Source organism: Leucoraja erinacea, chromosome 4 (assembly GCF_028641065.1).
Source record: "Leucoraja erinacea ecotype New England chromosome 4, Leri_hhj_1, whole genome shotgun sequence".
Taxonomy (NCBI): domain Eukaryota; kingdom Metazoa; phylum Chordata; class Chondrichthyes; order Rajiformes; family Rajidae; genus Leucoraja; species Leucoraja erinaceus.
The window spans coordinates 104,762,873-104,779,071 of record NC_073380.1 but is presented as its reverse complement, the minus strand read 5'-3'; positions in this window follow the sequence as shown (position 1 = coordinate 104,779,071).

The following is a 16,199-nucleotide window of genomic DNA, read 5'->3' as shown; positions in this document are numbered from 1 at the left end:
TTAATTCCATTCACCAGAGAGTCTTTTTTTTCAACCTATTTGTGTATGTTTAGTTTCGAATGGAGATACAGAATGGAAATAAGCCCTTTGACCCATCAAGTGCATGCCGACCACTGATCACACTAGCTTAATATTATCCACCTTTCTCATCCACTCGCCACACAATAGGACAATTTATAGAGGCTAATTAGTCGACAAACCTGCAAGTTTTGGGGATGTGGGGGGAGACCAGGATGTGGGGGAAAACAGGGGAAACATACAAACTCCACACAGGCAACACCTGAGGTCAGAATTAAACCTCAGTCTGGGACTACGAGGCAGCATCTCTAACAGCTATGCCACTGTGCTGCTGCTGTACTTCACTCCTTTAAGACTATGCAATTGAATCTACATTTAGATATTGCAATTGAATGCAATGTACTTCAGGCCTGACTCACATCATGCATTGGAAAGTTTTCTTTTGCCAATCATTTTTATTCTATGTCCTTTGGTTCCTGACCCTGCTGCCAATGATAAACGTTGTTACGCCTATTTACTGTACACCTATCATGACTCTCAACACCTCTATCAGATCACTTTACAATATTGTTTGTATTGAGATTTAGAATACCGAGTTATTCAATCTATTTGAGTAAAGTCTCTCATTCATGGAATCATACTTGTAAATGTCTTCTGCACACTCTCTGAGGCTTTCACATCTTTGCTGAAATGTGGCAAATAGAACTGTGCACAAAATATTCAGCAGTTGCTCAACCACTTATTCAAAAATACCTTGCTTCATGCATCTATTTTTAAAGTCTAGGATACCAGTATGCATTCTTAATTGTTTTCTTGACCTGAACTGTCACATCCAATGATCCATGCACATATATCACCAGTCCTTGGCGTTCCTGTGACTCTTTCAGAGTTATTCTTATTAGTTTATGTTGCTTCTCTTTGCTCTTCTCACTGAAATGATTATGACTCCATGTTGCAACAGTTCCTTTAACATCGTGCTTAATGCCACTGTCCCACTTAGGAAACCTGAATGGGAACCTCTGGAGACCTTGCGCCCCACCCAAGGTTTCCATGAGGTTCCCAGAGGCTCTGGTCACTCTCCATAGGGAAAGAAGGGAAGAGGAGGACAGAGAAATGGAGAGAGAAGGGCAAGAGAAGGGGGGAAAAGGGGAGAGAAGGGGAGATAAGGGGAGAGAACATGCGGGAGAAGGAGTGTAGACAGTTTTAAGAAGTTTAATAAAGTTAGCGGGCATTTTGCCTTCCGGTGGATCTTCCAGGTTCTGAAAACCAAAGATCCAACAGGATCTTTGCTGAAAACTCCAATGAGCCAATCAAAATGGCTGGTCAGCGAAGTAGATTGCCTTCGACTGCATGTAAATAAATAGTGACCCCACTCCACTGGCTTCGACCAAACGGCAACCTATTTTTAGTCGGGGCCGTTATTTTTATTTTTTTTAAATAAATGCAGGAACATAGAAGAAGCATCGACTACACGGAAACCACTTTCGACCATTAGGGAGAGTGACCGGAACCTCCGGGAACCTCACGGAAACCTTGAGTGGGAAGCAAGGTCCCCAGAGGTTTCTGTTCAGGTTTCCTAAGTGGGACAGGGGCATTATTGATGCATTTGTCCACTACGCACTATTTTATCAAATGCATTTTATGTCCAAACACATGATATTGTAGCGCCACCTGCTGGCGTACGCAGAGATCGAACCCGGCGTTCGGAAGCCGCGGTCACGTGACTCGGGAGGGGCCGTTTGTTTTATGCGGTTTTTCACTTGCGCACATTAGTTCAGCGCTGACCACTGTTCTGGGCAGACGTGTCTGTAGAACCTGCATACTGGCAATCAAACTTGTGGATAAAGATTTGCTGAAAACTCCAGTTGTTGTTTCTCTGACCACTAAAATATCAATGCATTTGTGTCCTTGATGCTCTGTTACAAACTCCAGTCCTAATCTTTCTTTATTTAATTTCCCCCATCATAAAGATTAAATTGACCAACCTGTGGCTGATAGATTTACCCTCACACCGTTATTAAATCAAAAGCATAACATTTGCAATTTGACAATCCACAAGTACTGCCTTCGTACCTACAGAACAATGCTGTTGGAATTTTCACATTCATTTTATTCTATGCTACACAGGACAAGTAATAAACAGCATTTTACACCAAGACATGAAGATACATCAGGGGAGCTGATGTAAAAATTGGATAAAAGGCCAGGTATCTTAAATAGTGAGGAGGTGAAGATGTGGAGTTCCATAAAGGAGTGTAGGACTTTGGCTGCTCTTGCTTGAGTGGTTTAAAGCAAGGATGCACAGAATAGGAAGAATGCTGAGATCCAAGTCTTGTGGCCATAAAGGATGTTACTGATAAAGGAAACAGTCAGGCCACTGAAGAGTTTGAAAGCAACCAGGAGAACTTTAAGATCAAAATGTTGTATATGAACAAGCATAGGAGTAAGGAAGAATAGTACTTAGTGCAAGTTGATTTGTTGGCTACAGAGATTAAGATGAGCTCAGGGTTTTACAGATGGAAGATGAATGACTGACTGGCAGGGCAGTGGGAATAAAGAGTCATGTATGAAATCTTATTGATTACTTGAATATGTAGCCAATGGCTCATCACAGGAACAAATACAATGCTTAGTTTGCAAAAGGTCCAGCTCAGTTTATGCAGATGACAGGGAAAAGAACAAAGTCACAAATGTAAAGCCAATTGTAAACCTTTGTTCTGATAATGTAACTACACCAGCATATTCATAATCCATTACTTCCAGGTTGATGGCATAAAATGTCTTTTTTTTTCCCCACAGATGCTCTTTTATTCCCAAAAAACAGGTATGGAAATCTGCCATTCTCAGCAAAACAACTATAATTATGTACAGCAGCAGCACCCAAACATTCAATTTTTTTACAATGCATGCCAAAAACATACTAGAGAAAATAGTAATTATTGCCTTTACTGCTGCAACAAATCAAAGATGATGCGTTTGGGTAATATGTAGAAAATTACTGACTTCCCAACCATTTAGGTAGTTAACATGTAATTAACATTAGATGGAACATTTTAATCTCACTTGAATGCAATATTCTAGATGCTACAAAAAAGCCTGCTGATTACATTAACTGTCAGAACAAATACAAGTAAAACCTGGCACCAGAAGAAATGTGCATTCCTGCAGATGAAAAGAACGGAACATCAGGTTGATTTTTATACCAGAAACCATGAACTTGATTGTCTTTGAGGTGAACTTTGATGTGTGCCCTGAGAGTGGTGAATCTCTGGAACTCTCTGCCACAGAGGGTAGTTGAGGCCAGTTCATTGACTATATTTAAGAGGGAGTTAGATGTGGCCCTTGTGGCCAAGGGGATCAGAGGGTATGGAGAGAAGGCAGGTACGGGATACTGAGTTGGATGATCAGCCATGATTATATTGAATGGCGGTGCAGGCTCAAAGGGCCGAATGGCCTCTACTCCTGCACCTAATTTCTATGTTTCTATGTTTCTATGTTTCTATAACAGCAAGGTTGAAAGTGGGAATGGATGCAGCATTGGTACTGTTTACAAATGTCTGCAACTCCAGGCACCCAGATGCTAATTAAAATTTCTGTTCTTCATTGTGCATGTTAGCAATGGCATCTGTACAAACTATAAAGAGAAAATGGGGCAGAATGTCTGAATGCAGCTAAATCTGAATCATAGGAAGATCCGTGTCCAGTCAACACATTCTAAGTTGAAAAATGTTAACACTTAGTTTTGCCGGAGTTTATTTAGAGTGAATAGATCAAAGATTTCAGTTTAGACAGGTCGATCGCACCTGTTAACAGCACCCGCTCTGGCCTACAGCCTTTTTAAATCAGAAAATGCTGGGAAAGCACATCTCTCACCTGCAGACCCTCAGCATAGGAGCACTGCAAGGCTGTGTACTCTCCCCTCCCCTCTATTCTCTCTACACCAATGACTGCACCTCCACTGACTCCTCTGTCAAGCTTCTCAAGTTTGCAGATGACACAACCCTGATTGGACTGATCCAGGATGGGGAGGAATCTGCCTACAGACAGGAAATGACACAGCTGGCATCCTGGTGCCATCGCAACAACCTGGAGCTCAATGCTCTTAAGACAGTGGAATTGATTGTAGACTTTAGGAGAGCTCCCCCTCCCCTCATCCCACTCACCATCAACAACACCACAGTCACATCTGCGGAGTCTTTTATGCTCCTGGGAAACATCATCTCCAAGGACCTTAAATGGGGTGCAACCATTTACAATCCCCAGTTAAAAAGGCACAACAGAAGATGAATGTCATGCAACAGCTGAGGAAGCACAATCTGCCACAGGCAATGATGGTCCAATTCTATATGACCATCGTAGAGTCTGACCTCACCTTCTCCATCATGGTCTGGTTTGGCTCAGCCACCAAGCACGACATCCGGAGGCTGCAGCGAATCGTCCGATCAGCTGAGAAGATTATTGGCTGCAACCTTCCCTCCATTGATGAACTGTACACTGCAAGGGCCAGGAAGTGAGCGGGCAAGATCATCTCTGACCCCTCTCACCCTGGCTACAAACTCTTTGAATCATTTCCCTCTGAAAGGCGACTCCAGACTGTCAAAGCTGCCACAGCCAGACATAAAAACAGCTTTTTTACATGAGTAATAGCTCTATTCAATAACCAAAAATCTGTAGCCTCCTTTTGCTCTGGTATTTTATTTAATTCACATCTTTAATTAATAATGTTTTATTATTAATATTTAATGTTTTATGTGTCATTCCTAACTATCACTGTATACTATGTTGTCACTTGCGGGCAGAGCACCAAGGCAAATTCCTTGTCTGAGAATACTTGGTCAATAAACGTATTAATTCTTTATTCATTTATTTATTCAAGCAGTAACCTAGCTTATGGAAGGACCATTCAAAAAACTGTTAATAGAGGGGAGGAAGCTGACCCCAGGTCTGGTGATGCATGCTTTCAAGCCTCGGTAGATAGGAGCATGGAGAAGAAGGAATGACCTGGGTAGAACAAGACTTTGTCTTATGTTGTCTGCTTTTCTGAGGCAGGATGAAGTGTAGATAGAGTCAATGGTGGGAAGTCTGGGAGCAAAAGCCAAATGGAGCAGAGCCATCTGCTAGATGGGGAGATGGACCTAGGAAACGTGGAACTCTTCTGGAGGCCATTTCCAAAAGACATGTTCAAGGACAAAACTCTTACAGGACCAATGTTAATCATATCTGTTCTTTACCAAGGATCTCTGAACTGAAATTTGTTAAAGGCATCATCCATAAATCTAACTTTAAAGCAGGGCATGGGCGACATTACCACTGAGTGTGAACATGATGGCAGTTGATGGCATGATAAACATCTTAATCACCTTAATCCTCCCAGCCTGCACACATTAACTACCTGGCTGCAAATCCTAATCTAGTTTTTATCCCTGTATACTGTCCAGATATTGTCCTTCATTTCCACACTATGGGCAATTTACAGTGGTTAATAAACCTATCTAGTATATTTTGTAAATAAAATGAAGCACATGGGAGAGAACCACACACAAGGGGAAAATATAAAAACTCCACAGCCTGTGTACAGAGGTTAGGCTTGAACTCATGCCTGTCACAGGAGTTGTGATGCAACAACTCTGCGAGCTGCACCACTGCAACACTCCCGAAAGTAAAATAGATTTTGCTGAGGATCCATGTCAAAAAATAAATTAATGTAATTTACAACATTTGATTTGCTAGACAGAAGCTGGAAAGGTATGCACAAACAGATGCAAATGTTTTAAACATCCAAGAGTGCAAAATGCCATTGATCACAGATATGTTGACTTTCTGGTGCCTCATACCATGTCAGCAATGTAGCTGAACCAAAAAAACTTTCATCCTCTCAGTTCTATCCATGCCTATCTGTAAAAACACATTTTTGCAGACTAAAGCCCAGCATTCTGGTGATGATCAGGACGTTTTCATTTCGCACAATTCACGGTGCCACCTGCCTCTCAAACTCTCAAAAAGTGGGTGGTAGAGAAGAAAATCTGGCAGTCAGCAATATGGTTCATGAACCCAGGTTACCTAAACTAATCACAGACATGAATTCGGCCCACAACTGGCTAACGTGCATTAAAATTTGTGTAGTGCTGCACCTTGCACAGTATTCTTGGGCCATCCAAGGTGCAACAAATAGCTACTAGAGCAGCTGCCACACTGACCAAGAGATCTGGGTTTGATCCTGACTTTGGGCGCTGTCTTTGTAGAGTTTGCACTTTCTGCTGGTGACTGCGTGGGTTTCCTCCAGGTGCTCCAGTTTCAACTCACATCTTAAAATGTGTTGGTGTATAATTGTCCTCTGTAATTTGTCCCCAGTGTCAAAGAACTCAGGAATGGAGAAGTCTCAAATGCAGGCACAACGAGACAAGTCCAGGATAAAACCAACATCCAAACGTAACTGACTGAATACTCAAGGATACTGAATCCAGCAGGGAGTGAACGTAAATAGCAGGCATATAACCCTTGACTGATGAGGAGGAGCAGAGTGAATGCAGGTGTAACTCATGATTAGATCAGGGGAGGAATGAGTCTCAATTGGCTGGAGGCACGACAAGTGGGGCACCTAATGTTTCGAGAGTGGATATTAAAGTTGGTGGGCTGAAAGAGCTGTTTCCATGCTATATCTTTCAATCAAAAACCTAAATGGTCAAACATAAAGTAGCTCCAGTCTCGTAGCTCTACAAGCATGCACGTTGTCCTGTACTTAGTGATGTCAAATAGTAGTTTGGGAGATCAGATGCACTAGAATGGTTTGGTAAAGACCGAAGATGTAAGATGACTTTGAAGAAACCTCACTGGAGTTTGCTACTGAACCCCAGGCAAAAAAGTGGGCATGTTTCAATTATTTACAGAATTACAAGATGAAGGCTATAGCATTAAATACTTATTGCATTGTCAACTGGGAATTTGGTTACTGGATGGTAGAGTTTGTAATAACTTACTTTAGGTTTCTTGGTTAAGTCTACATCTCCAGAAGTTATTTTATACATCCAACAAAATTTGTTCAACTTTGAAGTTTTCCACCTTAATGCACTGTCATAATGCATTTTAAACAAGTCAGAATTCCTAGTCGTATTTTGTGTATAACTTTCAAACAGATTACTGTCATTTTGATACTAAATGACTAACAAGTAATTTGTGCATCTGCTTTCAGCAAATGCCAATTTTCACAGTCAATCAAAAACAGGTCAAGCTTACTCTGTCCTGCCACTCAACATGATGTTTGTATTGGAGTTACGTAATGTCAAACAGCTATACTTACAGAGAAGTGTTTTGTTCCTGAGAATTCATGTTGAAATTGCTCATGCTTCTTTGAGATTGAAATTACTGTATGGCAGTAGATCAAGTGGCCAATATAAAATTATTGATTATGTATTTGCCATCTAAGCAGGCCGTAATTAGAAAAAACAATGATTAGACTTTAATATACAAACAGAGAAAACCACGGAATGGCCCTGTTTTAGAATCTACCAACAACCAGAACATTTTGCCTTATAAAAGATACCCTGGTTGTTTGAAATTTTGAACAGTCGAGAGGAACTCTGAAAGTGGAGATCTTGAAAGTCCAAATCAATCCAGAGTCTGGAGAAAGTGAGATATGAATTAAATAGGTGCAGATACAAACTGAAACAACATCAACAACTGGCTATAATGCAGGGAGTTTGGACAGCTTGACAGGATTACTGGATGGAAGATATTTTGTGATTTATACTCCTTACCCAAAGCGAAATGCAAGTAATTTAGGGTAGGATAATGCTGGCTATTGCAAAAAAAATCTTTCTGATCTCACATCTTGTTTGAGACTCCACGCAATACTTCCATTCTTGGGATTGAAGCTAATTGAACTGCTTGCAGCTCCATTACCTGCTTGTTACAAATTCAATGCTGTGAATCTCTCTTTCGCGTGATGACCTGCATTAAATTAATTTGATCTTCTCTAGACTTTTCCAATACATCAATCATAGATCAAAGATACTCTGCCGAAAAGTTCACATTTTATTCAAAAGAAATAATCCCATCATTAATCAACACGATCTTGTTATGCTTTATAATCAGAAACACCCGAGATGTATTTTAGGACTACAACTCAATACGGTTTATTTTGTTTTGTATTCACCAAGGAAGATCATTACAGAACATATAATAACTCTCTCTTTAACATCTCCAGCTGTCGAGCATCTACCAAACTTCCATCTATTCCACCTCAATGGCAGAGTTTAACTTCATTTTCAGAGGCTTTTCACCTCTGCTTCATCCACTATTGCTGTTTCCCTAATCTCAATGTGTAAGATTGTCAATTATTGCTGAACAAATGCACTTTTTTACTATTTGGATTTAAAAAACACAAAAAACCCCACATCTGGTAATGGATCAAGGCCAAGAACAAAGAACATTCTCGCCACATCAATCGTCTGAGGTTGAACCTGAAGGTGAATGGACAATATCGAACTCGATATCGAATCTTCCATGACAAACCCTACTGAGGACTTCACATTAATATTCACAATCAATAATCACACCAAATATTTTTTTCTGAATGTCCTTTTCTCTTTTGATCCAACTGATGATGTTACATTTCAGTGAGGTAGATGGCCAGTATATGTCAGTGCACACAAATAGATATGTGACATTTTGGGTGTGAACTCTTCTTCAGACTGATTATGTTGTTGGGGGGAGAATGTTGGACGAGAGGAGGGGCAGGACAAAACCTGGCAAGTTACAGGTGGGTACAGGTGAGGGAAATTTTTGATAGGCAAATGTGAATTAAGAAGCTAGAGGAAGGAATGTAGGTGTCTGTAGGAAAGAATGTAGAACAGTCTAGTAGTCCCTACATTAGTTTATTGAAATTATACATATCTGATGCTCCAACATTTCCATTTGGTAAGAACCCCAGGTTAAGCCAGGGGAGTATCTGTGCTGAATTAAACCCTCAGTCATTGAAATATATAATCCATGGGGCTATGGAGGGCAAAATAATGGCTGTTTGCAGATCATCAGGCACTCTTGCATCAGAGTCTGGAATTCGCTGAAAACTCCCCCTAACATTTGAACTGTGTCTCAAATTGTTGCATTAATACCCAATATGTGAAAACAAATTAGATGCAGGAAGATTGTTCCCGATGTTGGGGAAGTCCAGAACAAGGGGTCACAGTTTAAGGATAAGGGGATAGTCTTTTAGGACCGAGATGAGAACAACATTTTTCCCACACAGAGTGGTGAATGTGGAATTCTCTGCCACAGAAGGTAGTTGAGGCCAGTTCATTGGCTATATTTAAGAGGGAGTTAGATGTGGCCCTTGTGGCTAAAGGGATCAGGGGGTATGGAGAGAAGGCAGGTACAGGATACTAGGTTGGATGATCAGCCATGATCATATTGAATGTCGGTGCAGGCTTGAAGTATCGAATGGCCTACTCCTGCACCTATTTTCTATGTTTCTATAACAAACATTATGCCTGAATAAAGTAACCCATTTGTTCACTACGTTTGGTGCCTCTACATACTTTCTGTTACCAACATAAAATAGGAAAAGGAGAATATAAAATGGGTCACGATGACAATTGATTTTAGATCAGGAGGTCTCTACAATTTGGACAGTTTATGACTTTGCTTCTGTTTTTTAATCTATGGAACTGGTATGTTTAACAATTCCCTTCCTTACTAAGCCCACCATTAAGTTTCAATGATTCATGTACAAGGGTACTCTGGTCCCTCTTTCAATCTCTTATTCTTTAAAGAAACATCTGCCCTTCTACCCCATCAAAGTTGGTGATATCACATCTTTCTACATTCACTTGCCTCATACCTGTTAATAACCACAGCGCCAACAACCAGGATTCAATCCTGATCTTGTGTGCCGTCTGTGTGGGGCTTGTATATTCTCCCAGTAAGTGCATGGGTTTCCTCCAGCTGCTTCAGTTTCCTCCCACATCCCAAAGTCACGTGGGCTTGAAGGTTAATTGGCCTCTCTAAATCGCCCCAGGTGTGTAGGGAATGGATGTGTGGAGTGAGATCACATAGAACTAGTGCGATGTTCTCCATGGACTCGGTGATGGGCCGGCTTCCATAGTGTGCTGTACTGTACTGTTCAATTCAATTCAATCCCATCCAACCCAACCCTACCCAACTCAACTAATTCATATATATGGTGAGCAACAAGGACCCCTGCACTGATCCCTACTAGATTAAACCATCAACTCAAAGAATTCCTTCGTATTCCTATGTTCTGTGTGTTGTCCAATAAACAAACCACAATTCAGACCAAACTCTTACTCCCAATCCACCCACTCCAAATGTATTTAATAATTTTCTGTGCAGTATCTTATCAAAGTCCTGCTGAATGCACTAGTTAATCGTGGCAACTGGTATATACTTTTCTATTACAACCTTGGTGAGACCACACCTGGAGTATTGCGTACAGTTTTGGTCTCCAAATCTGAGGAAGGACATTATTGCCATAGAGGGAGTGCAGAGACGGTTCACCAGACTGATTCCTGGGATGTCAGGACTGTCTTATGAAGAAAGACTGGATAGACTTGGTTTATACTCTCTAGAATTTAGGAGATTGAGGGGGGATCTTATAGAAACTTACAAAATTCTTAAGGGGTTGGACAGGGTAGATGCAGGAAGATTGTTCCCGATGTTGGGGAAGTTGGGGGTCACAGCTTAAGGATAAGGGGGAAATCCTTTAAAACCGAGATGAGAAGAACTTTTTTCACACAGAGAATGGTGAATCTCTGGAACTCTCTGCCACAGAGGGTAGTCGAGGCCAGTTCATGGCTATATTTAAGAGGGAGTTAGTTGTGGCCCTTGTGGCTAAGGGGATCAGAGGGTATGGAGAGAAGGCAGGTACGGGATACTGAGTTGGATGATCAGCCATGATCATATTGAATGGTGGTGCAGGCTCGAAGGGCCGAATGGCCTACTCCTGCACCTAATTTCTATGTTTCTAACCTCAACAAGTCTTAACTGTTTTTATCAAATTGATTTGTTTTTTCATTAATCTATGTTGAATCTACAGTACAATCCAATTTTTCAAAATCTTGAGTAAAAATCAAACTTCTGAAGGGACTCAAAGCGTCAGATTGCATCTGTGAAAAAAAAAGATTAGTTTCATGTCATAACACTTCTTCAGAGATGAAGATCTGTTCATTTTCCTTCTCAGATGCTGCCTGACCTGCTGAGTTCCTCCAGAGATTTAATTATAGCTCAAGATTCCAGCATCTGCAGCTTCTGAATCACTTTCTTTCAAAATCTTGAAAACTTCAGCTATCTATTTGACTGAGACATGTGTCTAGATTCCCATATGCTTATTTTCATAAAGACCGCGTATTTCCACCCCATCTCACTGCATGTCTCCATCTGACAATAGACAATAGACAATAGACAATGGGTGCAGGAGGAGGCCATTCGGCCCTTCCAGCCAGCACCGCCATTCAATGTGATCATGGCTGATCATCCCCAATCAGTACCCCGTTCCTGCCTTCTCCCCATATCCCCTGACTGCTATTTTTAAGAGCCCTATCTAGCTCTCTCTTGAAAGCATCCAGAGGACCTGCCTCCACCGCCTTCTGAGGCAGAGAATTCCACAGACTCAAAACTCTCTGTGAGAAAAACTGTTTCCTCGTCTCCGCTCTAAATGGCTTACTCTTTATTCTTAAACTGTGGCCCCTGGTTCTGGACTCCCCCAACATTGGGAACATGTTTCCTGCCTCAAACATGTCCAAGCCCTTAACAATCTTATATGTTTCAATCTGATCTGAGCTCATCACATATTTTTATGACTCTTGATTCAACCATCTCAATAATAAGTAGGAACAGTGGCATAGCTGTAGAGCCTTACAATGTCAAAGACTTCGGTTTTTCATCCTCACTATGGGTGCTGTATGTATTGGGGTTGTTCATTCTCCCTGTTGCCACATGAGTTTTCTCCGGGTTTTCTAGATTCCTCTTGCACTCCAAAGATGTACAGGTTTGTAGGCTAATTGGCTTTGATATAATTGGAAATTGTCCCTAGTGTGAAGGACAATGTTAGTGTATGGGGTTGTGATTGTTGGTCAATACAGACTCAGTATGGCCTGTTTCCCTGTTGTATCTGTATCCCTCAAGTCTAAATCTATGGGCAAATATTCAATTTTTGTAAATTAGGACTCATCTAAATCTCTGTTCCGGAGTTTTGTTATTTGTTAATTTTGACTTGTTGTGCACACTCAGTAATCATTGGCGCCCACGCCTTCAGTTAAATTTGTCCGCTAATCATTCACTGCATTCACCCTTATGCCCCTGTCCCACTTAGGAAACCTGAACGGAAACCTCTGGAGACTTTGCGCCCCATCCAAGGTTTCTGTGCGGTTCCCGGAGGTTTTTGTCAGTCTCCCTAATGGTCGAAAGTGGTTTCCGCTTCTTCTATGTTCCGGCGATTATTTCAAAAAATTCAAAACCAGCTGCGACTAAAAATATGTTGCCGTTTTAAAAATCAGTAATTTTTTAGTCGAAGCTGGTTGCCGGTTGCGATGCTAGTTGAAGGTGGTTGCTGGAGGTTGCAGGTAGTGGAAGGTAAGACCTCCCTGGTGGAATAAAACTGGGTGAAAAAATGGTCTTTCCTTCCACTACTTGCAATTTTTTTAAATAATCGCCGGAACATAGAAGAAGCAGAAACCACTTTCGACCATTAGGGAGGCTGACAAAAACCTCCGGGAACCTCCGGAAACCACACGGAAACCTTGGGTGGGGCGCAAAGTCTCCAGAGGTTTCCGTTCAGGTTTCCTAAGTGGGACAGGGGCATAAGTTCCATTCTGCCGCACCACTGTTGAACATTGAAATGGAAGAGCTGTACATCTTCCCTCCACTTTCGTTATACATGTAGAATCCAACTACTACTTGAATCCTCTCAGAAGCATAATTACACTCTCACAGTAGGAATGGCAACACCAATCAACACCCTGACTGTGTTCAATTGGAACTCATATTGGATCCCAATGGTTTCCAGGACTGCAGCTTTGTGAAGCAAGCTCCCTCACCTGACTGACCTTCAACCCATTGCCAGCCCGGCTGCCAGTCAACCTGGCTGCCAGTGCTTGAACCATTCCGCTAAAAGCTACTTCACTCTTGGAAAAGTCACTCTCCTGAATTTGCTGTTCTAATGAACTACCATGGAGGTATGGAGAGAAGGCAGGTACGGGATACTGAGTTGGATGATCAGCCATGATCATATTGAATGGCGGTGCAGGCTCGAAGGGCCGAATGGCCTACTCCTGCACCTAATTTCTATGTTTCTATGTTTCTATATTCTCTTTCCTTGGCTACTGGGGATACAATCTAGCCAGTTCCCTCTGCTTTTCTCTCGACATGCACTGCATAACATGCATAAGATTCCCAGCAATTTCTCTTGATTTCTCCATCTCAGCAGCTTTCGTTAATGGTACCATCCAATATAAATCGAATAATGTTGCCATTTTTCAAAATGAAAACAGTTCAGAAACAAAGAACATGAACAAGAAATTAAATTTTCACAATCAAAAATTAAATCACTGGTAGACTGATTTTTCATAACCTGCCTCCACTTTTGCCTGCTTGCCCATGGGCTCAATGCCAAAACACAATTCATCTTCAAATAACATCAGGACATGTGCTTTAAGTCCCTTTTGTACAATCATCAGCAACCTATTTCTACATTTTTGTGCTTAGTTTCTACCATCATTGACCTGTCTTCCAGCTCTGATACTATTTTAAATATCTCCATTGTTTTGCATGCCTCTTCTTGACTGATGAGCCTCCAGCTGAGAAAAGCCTGCCCTTGGTTTCTTTCATGTCTTCAGTTTTTTTTATTAATGCTCATTAACTCACTGATTGATGCAGGTTTTAATGTGAAGTCACTTTTTCTATTAGTGCTCCTGGTCCTGAGATTAAAGGATGACCGTAAATGAGTGTTATTTTTTATATTTTGGAATAGGGTCAAGTTGATCTATAAAGAGTACAATTAGATATTGTTTAGAATATTTACCTCAGTTCTGAATTTTGTATCCAACACAGCAGTGAATACTCTCAGAAGGTAGATTTATCAAAATGACGTCTGGTCTAACACTGTTAACATGCAAAGGTTGCACATCATAGCTTGTTTTTTGCTCAAATACAGAAAATGAAATAGTATGAACTGAGATATTTAAGATGATAAAACAGGGAAACAAGATGGAAACTATTTCATCTGGTGAAGGTTTCCAGGAAAAGGAGACGTTAATTTTAAATTGGTGCTTAATTAGTCATAAATGATTTGAAAAAAAAGATGTTTGTAGGTAATATAAAGTGAGAAGGATGAATTATACATTTTTATTAGTAACAATTAGTATGGGAGCATCTCAAGGCTGCATGTTCAGCCCTCTGCTTTACTCACTCTATACCCATGACTGCGTAGCCGGACATAATGCGAACTCCATCATCAAGTTTGCCAACAACACCACTGTGGTTGGACAAATTACAGATGGGGCCAAGTCAAGTATAAGAATGAGATATACTGTGTTTAGCCTATTTCCTTCGCTCCATAGATGCTGCTGCACCCGCTGAGTTTCTCCAGCTTTTTTGTGTAACCTGAGATATACTGATTGACCAAATGGTGCCAGGACAGCAACCTGGCTCTCAACATCTGTAAGACCAAGTAACTGATTGTGGACTTTAGTAGGGGAAGGATGAGGACCCACAATGCTGTTTATATCAATGGGACGATGGTGGAGAGGGTTAATAACTTCAAATTCCTGGGCGTGCATATTTCCGAAGATCTTTCCTGGACCCAGCACACCGATGCAATTATAAAGAAGGCACATCAGCGGCTCTACTTCCTGAGAAGATTACGGAGATTTGGCGCGTCAAAGAGGGCTCTCCTAAACGTCTACAGGTGCACGGTGGAGAGCTTACTGACTGGTTGCATCGTGGCCTGGTTCGTCAACGCGAAATTCCAGGAGCGAAAAAGACTACAAAAAGTTGTGAGCACTGCCCAGTCCATCACCGGCTTTGACCTCCCCACCGTCGAAGGGATCTATAGTAGTCGCTGCCTCAAAAAGGCAGCCAAAATCATCAACATCCTGACCACACACTCATCTCACCACTGCCATCAACAAGAAGGTACAGGATCCTGAAAACTGTAACGTTCAGGTTCAGGAACAGCTTATTCACTACAACCATCAGGTTATTAAACACAACAACAAATAAGCTCTGAGCTCTTAACTGCAAAAAACTATATTATTATTTGTTATTTCTACTATATTTGTTATTTATTGAATGTTTTTTTTTCTTCCCCCGTTATGTACTATGTTTACATATTCATATAACCATATAACAATTACAGCACGGAAACAGGCCATCTCGGCCCTACAAATCCGTGCCGAACAACTTTTTTTTCCCCTTAGTCCCACCTGCCTGCACTCATACCATAACCCTCCATTCCCTTCTCATCCATATGCCTATCCAATTTATTTTTAAATGATACCAATGAACCTGCCTCCACCACTTCCACTGGAAGCTCATTCCACACCGCTACCACTCTCTGAGTAAAGAAGTTCCCCCTCATATTACCCCTAAACTTCTGTCCCTTAATTCTGAAGTCATGTCCTCTTGTTTGAATCCTCCCTATTCTCAAAGGGAAAAGCTTGTCCACATAAACTCTGTCACATAAATATCCCTCTCATCATTTTAAAGACCTCTATCAAGTCCCCCCTCAACCTTCTGCGCTCCAGAGAATAAAGACCTAACTTATTTAACCTATCTCTGTAACTTAGTTGTTGAAACCCAGGCAACATTTTAGTAAATCTCCTCTGTACTCTCTCTAGTATCATACACGTATGATGTTGTGATGTGGCAAGTAGGAATTGAATTGTCCCATCTGGGACATATGGTAATAAAACACCCTTGACTCTTGAATGCTTTACTCATTTTCCTCTTTGGGATTTTTGGGATTTAGTTCTCACTGAAGAAGATGGCAAGATGAGGAGAATAATCAGATGGATGGACCAAGATATTTTAAGATAACAATTTTTGGGGGGAAAGTTGAAAGAAATGTAGTAAATCCTAGAATTAAAACAATAACTATCTGAATTATTGCATTCAGAAAACAATACTCTGGATGTGTTTTTTTTTTTTTAAATTCAATTTCAATTTTA